We start from the raw sequence: 23,242 nt of genomic DNA on the forward strand, positions 1-23,242 counted from the left end.
ATATGTGATCGAAAATGGCCCATTTCACTCAGGAAGATACCCTCAGCTGTGGAGTTTAGTGATATATTCCCACAACAAATTGTTAGGTTACATGGATTACCAACTAAGCTTATTTCAGATCGCAGTTCGCAGTTCGCAATTCACGACAACTTCTGGAATGTCCTATGTACTACATTAGGAATTTAGTTGGCTCTTTCAACATCCTACTATCCCCAAACAGCTTGTCAAACTGAGAGAGTTAACCAATCTTTAGAACAGATCATTAGGTGTTTAACTTCCTCTCTTATTAGTCAATGGACCAAGCCCTACCCTTGGCAGAGTTCTCATATAATAATAGTGTTCATACCGCCTTGGGGTGCTCTCCTTTCTTCTTCATCACCTGTTATCATCAACGGTCCCTTCAAGTGATGTTACCCAATACACCAGATCTAATGCCTTCAGATCTTGAAAGGTTATGGACATAACAAGGCACACAAGAACAAGCCCCTAAAGGTTTATTACAAAACAAGCTAATCATGAAAGCACAATCTGATAAACATAGATCTCCTGAACTTAACTATAAGAAAGGAGGCATGGGCCCTCATTATGACCCTGGCGGTGAGTGATAAAGTTGCGGGAATACTGACAACAGGCTGGTGGTAAGTACCGCCAAATTATGACCATGGCGGTTGTAACTCCCACTGACAGCCAACGTACCACACCAACCGCCAGGGCAGAAACAACACTCACCATGGCGGTAGCCACCAACAGCCAGGTGGAAGACAAAGTACCACCCACCATATTTTTACCCTACAATCTGCCACCTTTTCTGGGATTGTACCAACACCATCAAAAGCCTGGCGGAAATACATCTCAGAAGAGAAAGGACTCACCATCGGAGACACAGGGAATAACAACGCCACCATGGATCCCGAAATGCACGTTTTCCCGATGATCTTCTACGTTATGCTCCACCTGGAATACCAACGCCGACAAAGATGATGACGGTGAGTACAGCTACCTAGCACACAAGGGAGGGATGGAAGAAAACAAGAGTGACACACACACCATACACCCAACCAGCTGCACACGAAAAACAATTTGTCCCCAAAAAAATCGGCAGAATAATGCAAGGACAACAGGAATGCACGAAAGTGATTGTATTCAAATCCACATCTAAAAAACGTATTTGATTTGTCAATGAAACAGATATGTATAAATGTGCACAAAGGGACACTGCCCAGTCCAATGTTCAAAGGGCCCACATGGCCACAGGGCACAGTCTAAGGCCAAACTCGAATAATGATCTTATCCGGATAGTACTCTGCAGGGGCATCAGTTTGCAAATGGGCAGGCACCTCAGGGGTAGGGGCGCACCTCAGCCGGATGTGGGAACAAGCCCACTAGTTTTGGATGGGGCTCCATGCCCTTTGCTCTGTCCTGGAGAGTGCAAGGCTACAGTCTCTGGAATGGGCGACTTGCCCACTGATTCTGGAGGGGGCAACTCGTACAGCAGCCCCTGGAGGGTGGCCTACATGGCATCCGCTGGTTGTGTCAGCTGCAGTGTTGTGGTGGATGGAGGTGCCTCCTGGGCAGCCTCTGCAGTTGCTGATGGCTGCAGTGTTGTGGTGGATGGAGGATCCTCCTGGGTAGTTCTGCAGTTACTGATGGCTGCAATTCATCAGCTGGTGGTAGTGGTCCCGTGACAGCTGGTGGTGGCGGAGGTGTCACCCTGACAGCCTCCACTAGAGTAGAGGGCTTCATCTCCTCTATTACATGGGGTGTGAATCCCTTACCCTTCCTGGCAGGGATGGATGGCCTCTTCCCCTACCTGGATGGAGGTGCAGGCTCCTTCCTCTTCTTGCCTGGTGGTGCTGGCTCCTTCCTTTTCTTGCCTGGTGGTTCAGTCTCCTTCCTCTTGTTATAACCACACAGAGAACAACATACTTGGCTGTCTATTATAATGAATTCAAAGATTAACGAACAGTAACAAAATTACAATACATTTTTTTTTCAAGTACAAAAATAAACAAAAAATAAACAGGTAATACAACTAGTATGTGGAAAGTACAAATAAAACTCATTTAATTAACATAGTTATGTTCATTTCAAAATGCATCCCATGTTGACCATATTTCAACATTATTAAGATATGTTGGTAGAAATAGATGTCAACCTATTTGAACAAATAAGTCAACAATGGGTCCATCTAAATGCTGATACACTTGTATTTGCAAAATTCAGCCAATAAACAATGACACCAAACAAAAAGTCCATCCAAGAATAATCTGGGATGCCAGCCTCTGGATGGCATTCACAATGGTTGACTGCCCTACAGAAATGGATCTCAGGAGGTCAACAGCCTCCTCACTCAGGGCAGCAGGGCTCACTGGGGCAGGACCTGCGGTGCCTGGGTCGAAGGAGATGCCCACCCTCCTGGGTGAGCAGGCACAGGCAACTCGCTAAGGGACTGCTGGGAGGGTGCTGCTGGTAAGGGGGTGGCGTCTGTACCTGCAGCAGGGGTGACCACAGAGGTGTCCACCACCACCAGGGAGCTCCCATCGGAGAAGGTTTCTGAGTCTGTGTTGGATCCTCCAGTCTCCGCCATAGTTCTCCCCTGGCCCTCTGTCCCACTGGTTCCCTTGGCATCGGTGGACTCTGTCTCCTGGGTCTTGTGGGATGCAGTTCCCTCTGTCACCAGTGCCCCTAGTCCTCCGCCAGATGATGCTAATGCACACAAGGACAGGATCACAAAACAAGAGAGAGGGGAGGAGAGAGACAAAGGATACACTGGGTCAATGACTGCACCAACACCACTATTGGCATACACATCACCATCACACACAGGAAACAAGCTTAAGCACTATGCATTGCACTACCAGTGATATGGCTAGTCACTAAGGCAAGATGAGGACCACACATTGCCAACTGCAGCACTCTTGGGACCCATGATGCCCTGGCTGAAAAGGACTACTAACAAGCTAGGTTACCTGTATTTGCCATACACCCATTACCCTTAAGATGACCCATGCTGCAATGTCTGGCCTGGCCTTAGGGGCACCCACGAACACACATCCACTACCCGGATACCACCCCACCAGCCAAAATATGTATTGATACCCACTATACTCACCCCCTTGTGGCTGATGTGATTCCCTCAAGCGCCCATTCAGCTCAGGGTAGGCCACCGCCAGTATGCAAGCCATCAGGGGGGTCAGGTTGTGATGGGCACCCCTTCCACATTGGGAGACCATCCCCACCTGGACCTCCACAGTCTTCCATGCCCAGCATCTCAGGTCCTCCCACCGTTTCCGACAGTGGGTGCTCTGCCTGCCATAGACCCCCAGGGTCTGCACATCCTTGGCGATGGCACGCCCTATTCCCTTCCTTTGATGGGCGCTGACCTGAATAGGCAATACAGACAGGAGAACACTATTAAACATAGTCCAGCCTTTAACAAAAATGGCCCACCATACCCGTTTCCATAATATTGGCACACACATTAACCCAGCGCACAACATGTACACCGCCACAAGACATTTCCCCACCCCGATGACACGATGCTCGCACACACATCTCCATGCATCCTTCCCACATGTATCATGCCCAAAGTGTACTCACCTGTTGATCTGGAGGCCCATACAGCTGTTCATTTTGGGGTAGGACCCCCATCCACCAGTCGCTCCGACTCCTCCGAAGTGAAGGATGTGGCCCTTTCTCGGGTCACACGGGCCATGGTAGGTTCCAGACACAGGTCACAGCAGCACACGCATTGTAGGTGTTCTCCTGTTGAAGGTCAGGAAACAAGTGAGGAATCAGATAGAAAATGGCGGTCAAGTCTGCGGTGGTGTACACCGTCACCGCCGGCGTAGATCCCCATTGGCCACTGTACTACATGGAGCCCCATATTATCCAATGAGGAATTGCATGGCGGTGTAAGACCGCCTTCCTTCACGACGGCCAATGACAGTGGAGTTACCTCACTTCCACCTGTCTCTATATACAGGACAGGTGGTCGCAATTTCAGGGGGGAACAGGCATATCGTCAATTACTGCATCACAGATTAGATTGGCACATACTTTGCAATTAACACTGTCCTAATACATAAGTGCACCATGTGGACTACAGTTCTGGTTTTGTTGTTCCAATTGTGACAGCCTACTCACTCTTGTGTCCCTTAGATACCTACTGCTGCGGATGAATAGGAGGTGGAGACATACCCCTGTGTACAGAACCCTGGTGGACTTAGCTACATTGGAGGACAGGCACATTATACTCACCTATAGACTGGACAGGGCCACAATCACAGAGCTGTGTGCCTAGTTGGAGCCTGACCTGATCTCATCTATTCCTCATCCGACTTGGATCCCCCCTTTTGTGCAAGTGCTATCAGTGCTCTATTTCCTGGCAACAGGTTCTTTCCAAATGACAGTGGGCTTGGCAGCAGGAATGTCACAGCAATGTTCTCAATCGTGCTGTCAAGAGAGTTGTCTGCCCTCATAAAACACATGTGCAGCTACATTGCTTTCTCCCAGGTGGAAGATTTGGCCATTGTGAAGGCCGGATTCTATGCAATGGGACATATCCCCAATATTATTGAGGAGATTGATGGGACACATATTGCATTTGTGTCCCCCCACCAGAATGAACAGGTGTACAGGCATCTTAAGAGTTTTCATTCACTCAATGTGCAGATGGTGTGCCTAGCGGACCAGTACCTCACCCACGTCAATGATAAGTATCCTGGGTTGGTGCATGATGACTTTGTCCTGGGGAATAGCAGCATCCCAAATGTGATGGCCCAACTGGAGAGGCACAGGGTATGGCTAATATGTGAGCCTTGGTCCCCACCCACTGTATGTTAGTATATTTTTTGTGTGTGGCTTAATGTTGTCCCTCAATACCTGCAGATGACTCTGGCAACCCAAACCTATTGTGGCTGCTGACCCCTGTGAGGAATGCCAGGACAAGGGCTGAAGAACTGTATAATGAGGCACATGGGCGAACCAGATGGATCATCTAGAGGACCTTTGGCCTCCCGACGCCAGGTTCAGGTGCCTCCATCTGACAGGTGGATCCCTGTGCTACTTACCCGAGAAGGTCTGCCAGATAGTAGTGGCATGCTGCATGTTGCACAACCTGGCCCTCAGACGCCATGTACCCTTTTCTGCAGGAGGAGGAGACTGGAGATGCCCCTGTGGCAGCAGTAGACCCTGATGACAGTGAGGATGAAGAGGCTAAGGATGAGGACAACAGAACATCAGCTATCTGTCAGTACTTCCAATGACACACAGGTGAGACAGTGCAACTTCACATTTCTATGACTATTGGTGTATTCTTTGTGGCTGTGGCATGATGGCATTACCTTCCTTTTACCTCTTCTTACTGCCACCTATGGTTTGTCATTTCACAGATGTTGGTGCTATAACATCTGTGTACTGATGTGCTGACTACAGCAAGCTACAGGCCATTATTTCAATGCTCTCACACTGTACAGTTAATTTGCAATGGATGTAACTGTTTCCAGAAATACACATTTTCAACACATGACATACAAGTAGTTGAGTTGTGTTCAAAGGTGTTTATTGTACTGCTAAGAAATTTAGGGGGACGGTGCAATGGAATAGGATGATGATAGAGGAAAGTCCACGGTATTGTTCAGGCTGTTTGTAGCACAGGTCCAGTGTACAAGGGGCCATAGGAAGGGGAGCAATGGCAGTTCAAGGGGACAAGGTGACTGAGTGTGACACAAGGGGGACAATCAGGAGAGTCTCATTTCCTGGCTGTGGTCTTGGCAAGTGTCTCTGGCTTCTGTCTGGGTCGCCGGGAACTTTTGCAGGGTGGTTCACCTTCTGCAGGGGGGAGGGGTGCTGGTGACCTGTGGGTCCTGTGGCAGGGCTTTCTGCCCACTAGCGGCAGCCGAAATGGAGAGATGCTCAATGGACTGGCTAGTGGTAGGGGCCTGCTGGTGTGCTGTCGCCTCCCTCATGATGTTGGCCATGTCTGCCAGAACCCCTGCTATGGAAATTAGGGTGGTGTTAATGGCCTGCAAGTCCTCCCTGATCCCATGATACTGTCCCTCCTACAGCCGCCTGTTCTCCTGCACATTGTTAAGGATCTTGCCCATCGTGTACTGGGAATGTTGGTAGGCTCCCAGGATCTTGGAGAGTGCCTTCTGGAGAGTCGGTTCCCTGCTCCTGTCCTCCCCCTGGAGCACAGTAGTCTTCCCATTGTCCCTTATGGCCTGTGCCTCTGTCCCCTGAACAGTGTGCCTACTGCCACTGACCCCAGGTCTCTGATTGTCCTGGGGGTGAGGTATGGCCTGGGGTCCCTGTACAGGTGGGCATACTACTGATTGACAAGTCCTGGGGACAGAGGTTTGGGTACACTGGGTGGGTGCTGTGGTGTTGGATCCTGATGGGGGATGCTCCGGGGTGGTCTGTGAGTGGGCTGGGGTCACCAACTGTCCCCTGGTCCCTGATGGGCCAGGTTGTTGGTCCAGATCCTGAAGTCCAGAGTTACTGTCATCATTGGGGGCATCTTCTGTTGGGGCACTGGATAGTCGTGGCACCTCCTCTCCACTGAGATTGGCTGGGGCACCTGTGGGTATGTAAGAGATGTATTATGCTTCATGCCTGTGACATATTGTACATCCCTATCCTTCCCTCTATGGTTGTTTTTACCCTGCCACCTTTGCTTGTGTATGGTGATGTATTGTGGGATTGTTAGTTCCCCTATGCTGTGCATGCTTTGGTGATGGGTGTCCATGTAGGGCTGGGAGCGCTGTCCATGCATTGATATGGCATGCAGGGCTCTGCATTGGGGTTAGTCATCTGCGTTGGTGCAGTGTGTGGAATGGAGTGAAGTGATGGGGGTGAGGGTGTGAGATGGTATGCAGGTATCAGGGGTGATAGGTGGTAATTATTGACTAACCAGTATCCAGTCCTCCGGCCACTCCAGCGAGTCCCTCAAGATGAAGTATTGCCAAGACTTGCTCCTCCCAGGCTGTGAGGTGTGAGGGAGGAGATGGGGTCCACTGCCAGTCCTCTGAATGGGGATCTGGTGCCTTGCTGCTCTGGAACGTACCTTCCCCCGTAGGTCGTTCTACCTGATGTCAACCCTTGTTCTTGGGTGATGTCCCACGGTGTTCACCGTGTCCACGATTCTCCTCCATAGCTCCATCTTCCGTGCAATGGATATTTGCTGTACCTGTGCTGTGGCTCTACCCTGACAATTTCCTCCACCATGACCCTTAACTCCTCCTCAGTGTAACAGCGGTGCCTTTGTGGGGACATGGGTGTTGTGTGGTGTGTGTTGGTGAGAGTGTGTTGAGTAATGTGGTGGGGTGCATGAGGGATGTATGGGTGGAAGTGGTGTGTGTCTAGTTGTCTAAGTAGTCTTGGCGTCAGTCTGGTGGTAATGATTTGTAATCATAAAGGGTTGTGGGTAATGTGGGTGTGTGTTTTATAGTGGTGTGGGTGTGTGTGGTGTGTGTATGGGTCTCAGGTGTGTGTTTTTCATATTGGCCAATGTGGTGTTGTTTTGTATGTGAGTGTCCATTCTGAGTGCGGCGGTATGTACCGCCAATGGTTTACCACCGTTGAATGTCCACTGCGGTGATTCGTGGGTTATAATGGTGTGGGCGTTGTTCTGTTGGAGTAACGGTATTAGTGTTGGGACTGCCACTTTTCCACTTACCTTTGGGCTGTCGGATTTGTGGATGTGGCAGCATTCTGTCGGATTGGTGTGTGTGTATCATAACATGGCGAACGGCTATTTGCCAGCGCGGTGGTATGTTGACAACCGCCAGCTGTAAGCAGCATTTACCGCCATGTCATAATGAGGGCCATGGTGTGGTTATCCCTTGACAACATCAAACTTGAGGGCTCAAGATAACTTCAACCATGATTCATAGATCCTTTTCCAATTATTTATATTCTGACACCTAGATGAACATGCTATGGATCCAGTGTTTCACATTTTTTTTATCAAACCAAGTCATTCACACACACAAACAGATATACCTCCTTCCCTAGTGGTAGTAGAAGATCATAAAGAATATGACCTACAGCTTATACTAGACGCAAAACACATTAGAGGAAATATATATTTTTTTATTGATTGGAAGGATTACCCCCCTTCTGAATGCTCTTGGGAATCGGCCTCCTTTGCCCATGCCCCCCGTCTGATCCAACGTTTCTATGCTCTGAACTCCACTAAACCTCGGCCCGTTGGTTGGCCTTTGGGAGGGGCAACTGTCATGGTCCTAGCTGTGAGCAGGGCTAGTCATGCCTTATTCCCCTCTTTTATGAGTGATGTCAGAGATGTTGTTATTTTTTTCATCACAGTACCAGTTTGAATCATGTTATGCCTTTGAAACCTTGTGTAACTTGGCAACTCAGTTATTAACATAATGGTAATGCTTGAAGCAGGTCTAGACCAATGCTTGTTGTCAAAATAACTTCTGAACACCTAGGCCTTACCAGGTAACCCAGGGATCACATTTCAACTGTCTACAACCACCTGGCCTCACCCAGGTAATGCAGGAATCACATGTCAATTATTTACAACCATCTGGGCCTCACCCAGTTAATCCTGGAAGCACATGTCAACTGTCGACAACTGCTGGTTCTTTAATTGATCCTCCTAATGGAAAAAAGTTAGTTGAGAAACATGTGTAAATACAGTAATGATTAATGAGGTCCTCTGTTTTCCTCATGTGTTTTCTTGCACATGGTTCAGTCCAGTTGTAATACATGGCATTTTAGACTAAATCCTGCTTAGTGTCATTTCACTTGAGGGCGACGCTTACCTGTCTCCAGTATTCTGCAGCATTCCCTTTGCAGTGGCATTCCTCTCTTCATAACAACATCCGTACCTTCGCAGTGACAGGCTTCTCTTCACAGCAACGCACTTCCTGAGTTCCGATCTAGTATTTCTGATAGTCTCCGCAGTTACCACAGTACCTGTAAAAGGCAGACAGCTTACAATTCATCTCTCATGTCACGCTTTCTTGCGCTGGCAAAAAGACAGGAGTCCTCCCAAATAAGGTAGCACAAGTGCAGGAGGCTGGCCTGGTTTGTAGTGGGTACCTAAGGTACTTACACCTTATTCCAGGTCCAGTTATCCCTTATTAGTGAAATGTAGACAGTGTCCTAGAAGCCAGGCTCTTTAGGGGTAGTGTGGAGAGACATGCAAAGCTCACGCAATACCACTATAGTCACACAGTAGTCACAAACATGAAAGAAAATACTCATTGTTACAAAAATAAAGGCACTTTATTTTTGTGACACAAATGCTAAAAAAATACCATAGAGACTATACTCCCTTAGGAAGTAAGTAATACACAAATTATATACACTAATATGCAGAAATAGCTGTAAAAACTGTTAGAAAACAGTGTGAATAGTGAAAATCACAATAGTTAGGCCTGGGGGAACACAAACCATATACTAAGAAAGTGGAATGCAAATGTTGGTTTCCCACCTAGGCAATTGTAGTGTGTAGAGGGGTGCAGGGAGTATTAGAAAACACCCAAGGTAAGTAATAGAACCCACCCCAGAACCCAGGAAAGCAGGAGTAAATCACAGTAATCTTCCTTGAACACACAAGAACACGAGAAAAAAGATACTGCAAGAACCAGAAGAGACTGCAAGACACCAATGGTGGATTCCTGGACCTGAAGACCTGTGGAAGAAGGGGACCAAGTCCAAGAAGCACAGAAGCACAGAAGAGTCCAGGGAGAACAGGAGCCCCTGCTAACCCAGATGAAGGTGAAAAAGAAGAAGCACCTGTGAAGAACAGCAGCCAGTACTACACCCAAGAAGAAGGATGCAGGTTCCTGGTTGGTGCAGATGATGTCGCACGCCGGATGGATGATTGCAGTCTGGTTTGCATCGCTGGATTCTGCCAACAAGCCTTGGCACACACAAAGCTTGGTGTTAGCGGGAAACTAAGCAGCCCAGGACCAGGCGGGACCTGATGGACTCTATCCAGGAGGGCAGTCTGAGGGGGCTCTCAGCAACCTCAGAGAGCCCTCAGAAGACCAGGCAGTATGCACAGGAGTCCCACAGCATGGGGACAAAGAAGGTGCAAAAGGAGGCCCATGCAGCACTACAACAAATGGTCCCACACCGCCGGAGTACCACGCAGGAAGCTGTGTGTCGCAGGATAGAGTGCTGGGGGCTGGAGCTGCGCAGTGCACGAAGAACTTCATTGAAGGATGCCAACAAGCCTTGGCAACTGCAAAACATGCGATGCAGTGGGGTATTGTCTTGCGTGGGGAGGCAGTCTCTTACCTCCACCAAAGTTGCACAGTAGGACTACAGGACCATCAGGACCACTTCAGTCTACCACCCATGATGCTGGATCTACGCACTTTGTCAGGAGAGGGGACCCACACCACTGGTTGTCATGCAGAGAGATGCCGCTGAAGCAGAGGAGCAACTCCTTCACTCCAAGGGAGATTCCTTTGTTCTTCTGGTGCAGGCTGAAGACAGGCTTTCCTCTGAGGATGCACAACTGGGAAACAGTTGCAGTTGCTGGCAGGAGCTGAAGATACAATGTTGCAGAAGTCACCTTTGATTTTTGGTTGCAGTTTGTGAAGTTCATGGAGGGTCCAGATGCAGTTTCTTAGGTAAGAAGTTGAAGTAAATGAGGCACCGGATTCCTGCTGGAGTCTTGCAATCCAAATCTGAAGAACCACTTAAGAGAGAGACTCTAAATAGCCCTGAAAGGGGGATTGGTCAGCTAAACAGTTAAGCACCTATCAGGGGAGGGCTCTGATGTGGCACTGGCCACTCAGATGCTCCCAGAGTTCCCTGCTAACTTTGAATCCAAGATAACAAAACCCATGGACTCCCTGGAGGAGCTTTGAGCAAATCCCCGGGGGGGAGGGGTGATGGACAGGTGAGTGGTCAAGCCTGTAAAACCTATTTCCAAAGGAAGAGGGTGTAACACCCCTCTTCCAAAGGAAGTCCTTTGTTCTGCCTTCCTGGGCTTGATCTGCTCAAGCAACAGGAGGGCAGAAACATGTCTGAAAGGTGGCAGCAGCTGGGGCTGCCTGGAAAACCTCAGAATGGTGGAATCGCAATACTGGGGGTCCTCTATGGAGCCCCCATAGTGGATAGAATCATACAACCAATGCTTGCAAAAGCCTTGGTGTATGATTCTAACATGCTTTATACCAAACATGCCTATGTTTGGAGTTATCATTAAGTAGCTGGACATAGCTAGTGACCTATGTCCAGTACACATGTGAAATAGCGTCCCCACACTCATGTAGTCCAGGAAAATGGTCCTGGAGGTCATGGGGCACCTCTGCTTGTGCAGGGGCACCCTCACACACAGGTACTCTGCACCCTGCCCTCAGGGCAGGAGGGCCTGCTATAGGGGAGACTTATAAGTGACCTGGTGCAGTGTAAATGACAGTGAAAGGCTGCATGCACCTTTTCACACAGGCTGCAATGGCAGTCCTATAGAAGGCTTTGCATGGGCTCCCTATGGGTAGCAAAAGATATGCTGCAGCCCATAAGGATCCCCTGGAACAACAATACCCTGGGTACCTAAGTACCATATACTAGGGACATATAAGGGGGCACCGGTATGCCAATTCTGGGTGAAATACTGGGTTAACGGTATCCAGTGACCAATTGTAGAAGGAGAGGGCATAACTATTGGGGTCCTGATTAGCAGGATCCCAGTAGACACAGTCAAACACACTAACAAACAGGCCAAAAGTGGGGATAACCAAGCTAGAAAGAGGCTACTTTCCTACAACAGGTTTTCCATGTAATTTGGGATCTTGATCAGTGATGATTAATCAAATTTATCAAAAGCCAGCAATAATATTCGGATCAATCTCATGACTGAAAAGACATAGAGAAATGTTGTATTGCTTGTAATAGCTGCATCTTCCTCGATCTTGTGCTAATAGTTGGTTTTCAATCCATGTTTTTTCGATCAGAATCTGATCCTGGTTTTCTAAGGACTTTTGGGACAAATGAGAACCATAATCTGATAGCAATTGCATATTTTCAAATGAACCTTGAACTCTTAATACTCTTAAACTACTGAAGAATTTGAGGTAGTTTTGTTGTGATTAACCCAGTTATTTGTTCTCAGTGGAAATCCTTGTACATGATAATTCCAGTTCATGATAATTCCTGGACAATTCTTGAATCACAGTGGGGAATGTACCTAGTGTGAATTATTGGTATGTAGGTTTGACGTTAGTCAGTGTCAAAGATCTGTTTAGTGTTTTCCTGTTTTGAAGTGTGATTTCATTACAGGGAAATCTGAGTTGAGACCGTTGTTTTTCATTTGGATTCAGAGATTAGCTTGCAACAACATGAATGGTAAACCTAAATATTCTAATTGCAATCAGTGACTATTGTTAGCTGCAATTTGAAGAAAACAGCTTTTCTTAGTGTTCCAAAGTAAAACCCTATTTTACCACACTGTTTTCTCATCACTTCCCTTATGGGTTGCAAACAATCTAAAGATCCTCAAAAATGACAAATCAATAGTGTGCCACTAATCCTAAAAGCAAGAAGATATTGCAAAGGGCCCTACCCAGTTAGGGCGTCCAAACTCAACTGCATACTGTATAGTTGAGGAGGGGAGCAGGGCCTGGCATCAGGCAAGGAACTCTTCCCAACTTCCTTAGGCGAACAAGCCTCCCTGCATAATGCCCTGACTGTATGCAACAGGTGTCGAGGACAGGGCCTCGCCCCTGGCCAGGCCCTGTGCTATGGGTGTCCTATACCAACTTCTTATGGCCTTTGACCATGCATAGCAGGATTGGGGCACAGAGTCTGGCTTGCCCTCTCCAAACATCTGACAGCCTGCACATGGGTTTCATCCATGGACAGTGGAGTGGGCTGCAGTACCTGGTTTCTGGCCAGAATCTGAGCCCCAAATACTGTGGATGACTGAGCCCACCATGCACAGCCTTTGGTCATATGCAGTAATAATAGGGTACAGGGTCATGCCTTCATCAAGGTTCTGTGTCCATCACTCTGGAATGGCTGGAACCACTGCACATTGTGCACACTGGGGGTTAACAAACCCCTGAACACTTTTCTTCAACCATGCACTGTGGAGTGAAGAGCAAGGCCTGACCGCCAGCCAAAGTCTGTGGCTTGGGTGTCAAACCTAGCCATACACAACACAGTAGAGGTGGAGGGCCTAGGCTCTAGCCAGGAATTGCACCCACCCTTTGTGGATGTGCAACCGCTGGTGCACATATCCTTTCACCATGATGAATGTAGTTGGGGCCCAGAGCCTGTGCCTTATAATTTGTGGACATCTGACCCATGTTGCACACAGACATAGGTGAAGGGAGTGAGGCAAAGGGCTTGGTCTCTGGCCGGACTTCTGACCCTGAACCTACACTGCCCTCTGCACTGCGCGGTGAGAGTGAGGTGCAGGGCTAGCCTCTGACCAGGCCTTGCTCCCAACCCTCTGTGGTTTCTAGCTAGGCTTTGGGCTTCAAAAGTCTGAACCTGGCAATAGTTTCTCCCAGTGTTACTGTCAGCCATTGCTGACATCATTCTTTGTTGGCAATATCCTTCTGAATAATGATCCTGGTTCCAATGGGTTTGGTTACAAAGAAATGTTGATGCACAAGCAGTCACAAAACACTTGCACTGCTTGACAGCCATGAGCACAGTTCATAACTGTCACTCAGACAATAGTTCCGCATTTGCTGAAAAGCTATTCAGGGATGCTATGTCTGCTCTTGGAGTATGCTGGCAATATTCACATCCCTTTCATGTGGAGAGCAACGTGTTAATATAGGGTGCTAGTGACATGATTACAAGCCTTGACTGCTGGGTTGTTAAGTACAGGGCTGAGTTGGCTACATAATCTGTATAGAGTTCAAAGAGCATTCAATAATTTGCCAAAAGGTGTGTTTGGTAGTCCCACTCCATACAAGATGCTCTTCAGAATTTCTATGTATGTACTTCACCTTGATAATTCTGAGAAGGTGGCGGAAGAACAAGTTTGGCGTAGGCCAACATTTAATTGTTTTACAGAATGTCCAAGAGGTCAAAGATAAGCTGTCTTGCGACTCTGCCACCAGCAAAGAGGTGGACGTTAAAGCTGCTGATGGTTGGATACCAAAAATATGTGAAATACAGTTTCCAGATAAACTATTATTTGAGACATCCTAAAAACAGACCTGTCCAGGTAGTGGGGTAAAAGGCACACAAACTGTGATTTTTCCTCCATTCCCAGGTTCAAAGGAAAACAGACAGGTGTCCATTGATTACATGAAAAAACATTCTGTGTGCAACTCTGTTCAGCAGACCACATCTGATACCAATAAAGACTTTGTAGTGCAGTCTCAAAACCTATTCCTACTTTGAAGGAGCTACCCCTAACAGAGTACATTGATAATAGCTTAATTCCCAATCAGGGGACTGTAGAGGACGAGGGGTAGCGATACTGGGTGGGAGACATTAACAACTTTATTGGAGTCACAATATCTTTCCGTAATTGCCTTCTTATTAGTATTTAGAGTTAATTCAATATTAAGGGTCCTCAACAGTCACTATCATCTCCATTTTGTGTCCCTCTCACTCTATTCTCTTGTCTTCTCTAGTCTTCCTCCTCTTCTTGTTGTTCTTGTTTTATTCTTTTAAAGTCTCACACCCCTCTTTTCTCTTCTAGGGTGTCTCTTCCCAGGATGGGTTCTCGTCGAAGTCAGGACGAAGGAATGGGATCCGTCAAGCCAAAAAAAAAAAAATGAAAATGGTAAGTGGTTTGTTCTGTTTCTCTTATTGAATGGTTAGGGAGTGTAGGTGCGGCGTGATGGGGGAAAACAAAAAGGCAGTACGTGCTCCCAGTCTTTCACCACTGTGACTTTGTGCTTGTCTTCTTTAAAGAACAACAGAAAATATTGGTGCTCTTTCCCTCACGAGTCTGTTGTTTTCATAGGACCCGCCTTCCTAAGTGCACATTTCGTGGGACTACTTCAGTGTAATTTCCCTGAAGTTCGCCCCACACCACCCGCATTCCCTTCCCCCTACCAAAATATCCTGCAGGATTTAGCAAGCAGGCACGTACCTGCAATAGCCACGTCCCTCCGGGGACGTGGCGGAAGTAGTCGTCTGAAATCCTTTCTGTCGGTGGGACGTCCACCCTTCGCGGTGTTTTTGGCTCTCCGCCTTCCTCAGCGCTTGACTCTGATGACGGGTGCGGCTGTCCTCTCCGCTGTTCTCCCGTCTCTGCTTCTGTATCCCGTTTCTCTTCCCATTGTGGCATTCTTCTCAGTCTGTCTTCGGTGTCCGATTTAACCCAGATGTACGGGTTCTAAGGGGGCGTTCCTGATTTTTGGTTCTCGGAGGTACCCCCGGGGTATCTGTTACAGGGACCCTCAAGCCTTTTGTGTCTCCAGAACAAAACTATTATATACTTGAATGGTATAATGTGCCTATAAATGGATGTCTATGGTTTTTGACTCCTGTGTGTGTTTTTGTAAAATGTTTTTACAATGTTTACTTTTCATATATATCAAGTAGATTTGACAGAAACATGTTTGTGTAATAAGATATCCAGCTTTACACCAAGCACCAGATTCCATGCAGGAACCTGATGCTGCAAAGTTGGCAATTCTAACAATCTCAGCTATTGCTGTCTGTGGTTTACTGTGAACCTCTTACTGAGCCAACATCAATTGAAATGATGCCCTTGCAAGAAATCAAACTTAATGAAAGTTACTCTGATTTTGTTGTATTTTATTGAGAGGAATGAAATCATATAGGCACAATACTACATCCAGATATGAGAACAATAAGAAATAATAATGGGCATGTCAGCAAATAATTAAATACAGGCATAAAAGTTAATGAACATCATTTGTGATAACCAGATATCCCCATTTCCTTTTAACCCCTCGGGTGCCCTGGACGTAATGGTTACGTCCTGGGCAACACCGCTCGGGTGCCTGGGCCCTAACCGTTACATCCAGATGGGGGCCCTCAGGGGAAGCGCTAGCGCTCCCTCTGGGGGCCTCGCACCCCTTTCCCTGGGCAGGGATGGAAGGGGAATCTCTTCCCCTTCCACCCCTGCCCCTCAAGCCCCCGTGGCATCTGATAACATCAGCGCACAATCGCACACTGACCTCATCAGAGGCCTACCCCTCCGCGCTGGAAGGTCAGCTTTCAGCAGTGATCGGAGGTGAAATGCATAAGCATTTCTCCTCCGATCACGTGGAGGGGCCGAGTGAGGCATCAAAGGAAAGAAGAGGCCTTACCTTTCTTTTGATGTCTTTCTCAGCATTTCTGCTGCCCAATCGCGATGCGATCAGACAGCAGAAATGCCACTACACACCAGGGATCTTTTTTTTTTTTTTAATTTATGCATAAGGGGAGCGGCCCCTTGGGCAAGGGCCGCTCCCAGGGGGGCAATTTCTTCTTAGGTCATTTCTGCCCTCCCTGCGGGCTGATTGGCCTATTATAATGAGGCCGATCTGCCCCCACGGGGGGCAGAACCCGCTAGACGCCAGGGAAAATTATTTTTTGTTTCTTTTATTTTTATTTATATGTGGGGAGTGACCCCTTAGGTAAGGGTCGCTCCCCTGGGGGAAAAATTAAGTTTAGGCCATTTCTGCCCCCTTGGGGGCAGATAGGCCTATTTTTGAAAGGCCCTTCTGCCCCCAAGGGGGCAGAAAGCCCACCAGAGACCAGGGAAGATTTTTTTTTCAAAATAAGAGGGTGGGGGTATGGCTATACCCCCACCCCAAAGAAATGGGGCCAAAGTTGTTCTGCCCACCAGTGAGCAGATGGGCAATGACCCCCAATCCACACGCCGGGGGGGGGTAGAAAGTCTACTAGATGCCAGGGAATTAAAAAAAAAAAAAAAAATTGTGGGGTGGTAGCCACCACCAGTATGGACATGGTTATGCCCCCACCGCAACTGAAGGGGGTAACAGTCTTTCATCTCTCCCCCACACAGTAAAACATCTTATCCCACAGCAAGCAAGAGGACATTTGATTATTTTGGGTTTTGGTTTTACATTTGGGCCATGAGAGCTTGGCTAACTCTCAAAATCTTCCCACTTGGAATGGTGGCGGCTGCACTTTTTGGACTTTAGGACGCTGCCATGTATAAAAAATCACAAGACCTAGACACATCTGAAAACTAAACATCTAGGTGAGTCCAGGGTGCTTCACATGCACCCAGCACCATTGTCTTACCCACAATGCCCTGCAAACCTCCAACTTTGCTTGAAATCACACATTTGTTCCTAATTTTTGAGATGGAACCTTACAGAATCTGCAGGAATCCAAAAAATTCCTACCACCCAAGATTGTCTCATCTATACTGATAAAATTTCTGCCCTACTTGTCATCCTAGAAATTATTTTTTTCAAACTGCCCTTGTGGACCCGCTTTGGTTCCCCTTCAATTTCGACATGTTTTTGGCTCTTCCCTGTCCCAGGCACTTGGCTCACCTACACAAGTGAGGTATCATTTTTACCGGGAGACTAAGGGGAACGTTGGGTGGTAGGAAATGTGTCCCCGTGCGGAGATCCCACAGAGAAATGTGGGAAAAATTAGATTTTTTTTTGGCTAAATTTGAGGTTTGCTGAGGATTCTGAGTAAGAAAACACTGGGGGATCCACGCAAGTCACACCTCCCTAGACTCCCTCGGGTGTCTAGTTTTCAGAAATGTCTGGGTTTGGTACGCTACCCTGTATGGCTGCTGAGCCCAGGACCAAAAACGCAGATGCCCCCCACCTGCAAAAACAGGTAGTTTTGTGTTTGACAATGTTGATGTGTCCAGATAGTGTCTTGGGGCATTTCCTTTCATGGGCACTAGGCCTACGTACACAAGTGAGGTACCATTTTTATCGGGAGTCTTGGGGGAACGCTGGGTAGAAAGAAATTTGTGGCTCCTCTCAGATTCCAGAACTTTCTATCACCGAAATGTGAGGAAAAAGTGTTTTTTGCCCACATTTTGAGGTTTGCAAAAGATTTTGGGTAACGGAATCTGGTGAGGGCCCCACAAGTCACCCCGTCCTGGATTCCCCTATGTGTCTAGTTTTAAAAAATGCACAGGTTTGGTAGGTTTCCCTAGGTGCTGGCTGAGCTAGAGGCCAAAATCCACAGCTTGGCACTTTGCAAAAAACTGCTATGTTTTCTATGGGAAAATTTGATGTGTCCATGTTGTGTTTTGGGGAATTTCCTGTCGCGAGCACTAGGCCTACCCACACAAATTAGTAGCTCCCCTCAGATTCCAGAACTTTCTGTCACCGAAATGTGAGGAAAAGTGTTTTTTGGCCAGATTTTGAGGTTTGCAAAGCATTCTGGGTAATAGAACCTGGCGAGAGCTCCACAAGTCACCCCATCCTGGATTCCTCCAGGTGTCTAGTTTTCAAAAATGCATTAGTTTGCAGGTGTCCTTAGGTGCCGGCTGAGCTAGAGGCCAAAATCCACAGCTAGGCACTTGCCAAAAAACACAACAGTTTTATTTGGGAAATTGTGATTTCTCCACATTGTGTTTTGGGGCATTTCCTGTTGTGGGTACTAGGCCTACCCACCCATGTGAGGTACCATGTTTATCAGGATACTTGGGGGAACGCTGGGTGAAAGGAAATTTGTGGCTCCTCTCATATTCCAGAACTTTCTGTCACCAAAATGTGAGGAAAAAGTGGGTTTTTTGGCCATATTTTGAGGTTTGCAAAGGATTCTGGGTAACAGAATCTGGTAAGAGCCTCACAAGTCACCCCATCTTGGATTCCCCTAGGTGTCTACTTTTTAAAAATGCACAGGTTTGGTAGGTTTCCCTAGGTGCCAACTGAGCTAGAGAACAAAATCCACAGATAGGCACTTTCCAAAAAACACATCATATTTCAATGTAAATATGTGATGTGTCCATGTTGCGTCCTGTCGTGGGCGTTAGGCCTACCCATGCAAGTGAGGTACCATTTGTATCGGGAGACTTGGGAGAACACATAATAGCAGAACACGTGTTCTTCCCCCTTGTCTTTCTCTACATTTTTTCCTTCCAAATATAAGACAGTGAGTAAAAAAGGCGTCTATTCGAGAAATGCCCTGTAATTCACATGCTAGTATGGGGACCCCAGAATTCAGAGATGTGCAATTAACCACTGCTTCCTTACACCTTATCTTGCGACCATTTTGGAAATACAAAGGTTTTCTTGATACCTATTTTTCAGTCTTTATAGTTCACCAAATGAGTTGCTGTAAACCTGGAATAGAATGACAACCCATTTCAAGGTGCAGCTCATTTAATGGCTCTGGGTACCTAGGGTTCTTGATAGACCTACAAGCCCTATATATCCCCACACCCAGAGGAGCCCAGCAGATGTAACAGTACATTGCTTTCACAAATCTGACATCACAGGAACAAGTTACACAGTAAAATGTGGAGAAAAATGGGTGTTTTTTAGCTCAATTTCAATATTTTTTTAATTCAACTGTTATTTTCTGTAGGAAAACGTTGTACGATCTACACAAATGACCCCTTACTGAATTCTGAATTGTGTCTACTTTTTAGAAATGTTTAGCTCTCCAGGATCCATCATTGGATTCATACCCATTTCTGTCACTGACTGGAAGAAGGCTAAAAGTACATAAAATAGAAAAAATGGGGTATGCCTCAGTAAAATGCCAAAATTGTGTTGAAAAATATGTTTTTCTGATTTAAGTCTGCCTGTTGATGAAAGCTGGGAAAATGTGATTTTATCACTGCATACCCTTTGTTGATGCCATTTTCATGGAGAAAATCACAAGCCTTCTTCTTCAGCACTTTTTCCCATTTAAAAAAAAACAAAAACACATTTCTTGCTGTATTTTGGCTAATTTCTTGGTCTCCTTCAGGGGTACCCACAAACTCTGGGTACCTCTAGAATCCTTGGATGTTGGAAAAAAGGACACAACTTTGGAGTGTGTAGCTTATGTGGACAAAAAGTTATGAGGGCCTAAGCGCAAACTGCCGCAAATAGCCAGAAAAAGGCCTGGCACCTTAGGGGAAAAGGCCTGGCAGCGAAGGGGTTAAAACAATTAAACTTGCCCCACCCATCCTCAGCTGTTAGACCTGTCAGCCTTGGGTGGTCTTCCTCAAACCTTTTGCCTGATTTGCCTCACTTTTGCTGATCTTTTTTTGTTAGCCTTAGGACTCCGAGCACATTACTAGTGCTAACCAGTGCTAAAGTATATGTGCTCACTCCCCTAGAACATGGTAACATTGGGATATCTACAATTGCCATATTTAATTTACATGTAAGTCTCTAGTAAAGTGTACTATGTGTGCCCAGGTCCCATAAATGAAATTCTATTTGTGGGCCTGCAGAACTGATTGTGCCATCCACTTAAGTAGCCCTCTAAACATGTCTAAGTCCTGCCGCTACAAAGCCTGTGTGTGCAGTTTGACTGGCATGTGGACTTGTAATTTAAAATCTCTTGCCTTAAACTTCCCTTTTACTACATACAAACCTCCCCTTAGGTAGGCCATAGGTAGCCCCCAGGACAAATACTTTTATGTTTTACATGTCCTGATAGTTAAAAATTCCCAAATTCATTTTTCACTACTGTGAGGCCCAGTCCTCTCATCGGTTAACATTGGGGATGACTAAAGTGTAAGTTCTGATTGAGGCTTCCACACACATTAGCTGCCACTCTAGAGCTGCACGGTAGCAATGTCAAAGCACACAGTGACAATGACATTGCCTGCACTGGAAGGACAACTTGAATGATGAACCATTTATAATTACATCAGACCACATAGTCAATCCGACACCCTCCCAAGCAATATGTAGCGTGGAAGGGATGTGCAATGTGTGTTGCTGCAGGTCTAACACCATGAGACATAGCATTATGATGCTGACTCATGTAGGTCACACGGAAATACTGAGGCAGTCCCAACATCATACATCACTCCTGGGGTGCCGTTGCCAGGTAACAACTGGACTGTGCTATGAACACATATTGATGTGCCACTAATGCAAACTGCACACTGCTGCACTCACTGAAAGAGCCAATTGTCCATCAAAATAACATATGTACAGGGAGATGGCCCTTCCTGCACAGATACATCCACCTCCACAAGGCAGTTAGCCAGGTTACCTGGAGCAAGTTTGGTAGTGTGGGTGCACGGTTGCACATGAGCCACTGGCAGAGGGAACAACAATGGTTTGCCTAGAACCAAGTCAACCATGGGACAATTGTGCATTGTCAATACTGAACACCTCAGTGCTGACAACTTCTGGAGATATGTTTTGCATTGTCAAAAAGCCAAATCAAAAGGCCTCACTGTAGCATTTCATCTGCAATGACATATGTCTAATTGGATAGGATGTCCAGGCCATGTAGTGCAACCATGTTACCACCACTTTGGAATCTAATGTGTGTGTGGAAGTATCATGTCCCCTCAAGTGAAAGCACACTAAAACATGTTGAACACTACACAACGCATGGTACATACATACTGACCAGCAGTTTGGAAACAAAATCATAGATCCCAGGTCAATGACCCAAACACAAGTTGTCAAGTCGAACAGCCCACTGCAGAAAAAACCTCACAGAAGCCCAGGATCTCACACAGTACCACAATCATATATGATTCACAGACAACACAAGATTTCAACTGCCATGCTACATGACATTCCTGTTGCAAGCACTCACAAAATACTCACTCCTATTATCTTTTGCAGCGGATCAGGGTTACGGGATCGAGCCATGGATTATGAGCCCATTCCCCAACCCAAGCACAGTAGCGGAGCATGCCTATAATAAGGCACATCGGAGGACATGCACCATTGTAGAATGGACCTTTGGCATCCTGAAGTACAGATTGAGGTGCCTGGACATCACAAGAGGCAGCCTCCTACATGCCTCACCCATTGATTGCAAAGTCATACTTACATGTGCTATCCTGCACAACATTGGTGTGAGGAGGAACATCCCCTTATATGAGCCTGAGCAAGAACTGCCTGAAGAGGAGGAGGATGGTGCCAGGGAAAATTAGGGCAACATCAAAAAACAGCTGCAGACTGCGCCGCAGACAGCAAATTGCTCAAATATTTTCAACCAATAGTCACTCGACACACCTTGTTAGGATATGTAATTAAACACCTTACTTGATCACACAATCCTGCTCTGGTTTCTTCTTTCTCCATCACATGTACTTTAGGAATGTGAGTATCACCTCAGGGAGCATGTTACAAAGACAAATCTGACTACTTCTGATGCAATGTCACATGTGATGCATATGATTGTACACCAAACATCACCCACATATAAAGAATACTCATCTTTTGAATTTCACATATGAAGGACAAAATCAATAGACCACAGCATATGACACACACCACATTGCCAACATGGTCTACTGTAGCACATGACACATAACTATGAGATCTCCAATTATAAGGTGAATAAGCGCCCCATACATGAGGCAGTGGATTTGAAATATCAGTGGAAACAGGAATGTATGAACAGACCCCTGACATTAGTAAGTGTGTCATTTGCAATCTCTGCTAGGAGCTTGTGTGACAAGAGGGGCATCATTTCTGAAATGGATAGCATGAGTGTTCCAGGTATGACAAGCAATGTTGACAACACATGCCCTGCGCAGTCCATCCCTGGAAATAAGTCCTGCCTCTGCCATGTGTTAAGTCTCTGCCCTCCCATCTCTAGAGGGCTCTGTAAATTGACTCTCTGTACCCTGGGAATCATCATTACCACTCACCCAGAGTCCCTTTCTGACTCCTGTTTGCTTCCCTTTTCCATATGGCATGCTATAGAAGATCTACATTAGCTTCCATGGAATTCAGGTCCCATAATGCACTGCCTGGTAGTCGGTAAGACCTGTTATCGTCTGTCCAGTGCTTCCTATAGGAAAAGTCTGGTTGTCCCTTTATACTGGATTCTCTCCTCCAGGACTTGTGAGAGACTGAAGCTGCACACACCTGTGACCTCTCTTTTGCAGCCCAGTCATGTAACTCTGCCCTGGCCTTGCTGCTGCCTGGAACTGCTTAGAAGCTGCCATTCCCTGCAGCTTCTCATCGTGCATTGGAGCATGATTCATTTGTGCTCCAGACCCCTCGTTGGATTATGTTACAGTCCTGATTATACCTGAACCTGCTCTCTGTTTACCCAGTCCTGGTCCTGTTTGTTCCAGTCAGTCTGCTCCCTGTTTCTGAGCCTTGTTCATGTTTGTTTCTGCCAGGGCCTGCTTTCTCTTACCCAGACCTGTTCCAGCCTTTGCATCCATTCAAGCCTGTTCCCT

At 46.8% G+C, this 23,242-nt stretch overlaps 1 long non-coding RNA gene across 4 annotated transcripts in view; it reads right to left on the minus strand.

Annotated features, from left to right (window-relative positions):
- The window catches only part of LOC138285347 (uncharacterized), a 261,363-nt gene that overhangs the window by 126,487 nt on the left and 111,634 nt on the right, over window positions 1–23,242 (minus strand). For all 4 annotated transcript variants that reach the window (XR_011201571.1, XR_011201570.1, XR_011201569.1 and 1 more), the window contains one exon: window positions 8,793–8,946. This is a non-coding gene — a long non-coding RNA (uncharacterized lncRNA). The remainder of the gene's footprint in view (window positions 1–8,792; window positions 8,947–23,242) is intronic.

Source organism: Pleurodeles waltl, chromosome 3_1 (genome assembly GCF_031143425.1).
Source record: "Pleurodeles waltl isolate 20211129_DDA chromosome 3_1, aPleWal1.hap1.20221129, whole genome shotgun sequence".
In the NCBI taxonomy this organism is placed as follows: domain Eukaryota; kingdom Metazoa; phylum Chordata; class Amphibia; order Caudata; family Salamandridae; genus Pleurodeles; species Pleurodeles waltl.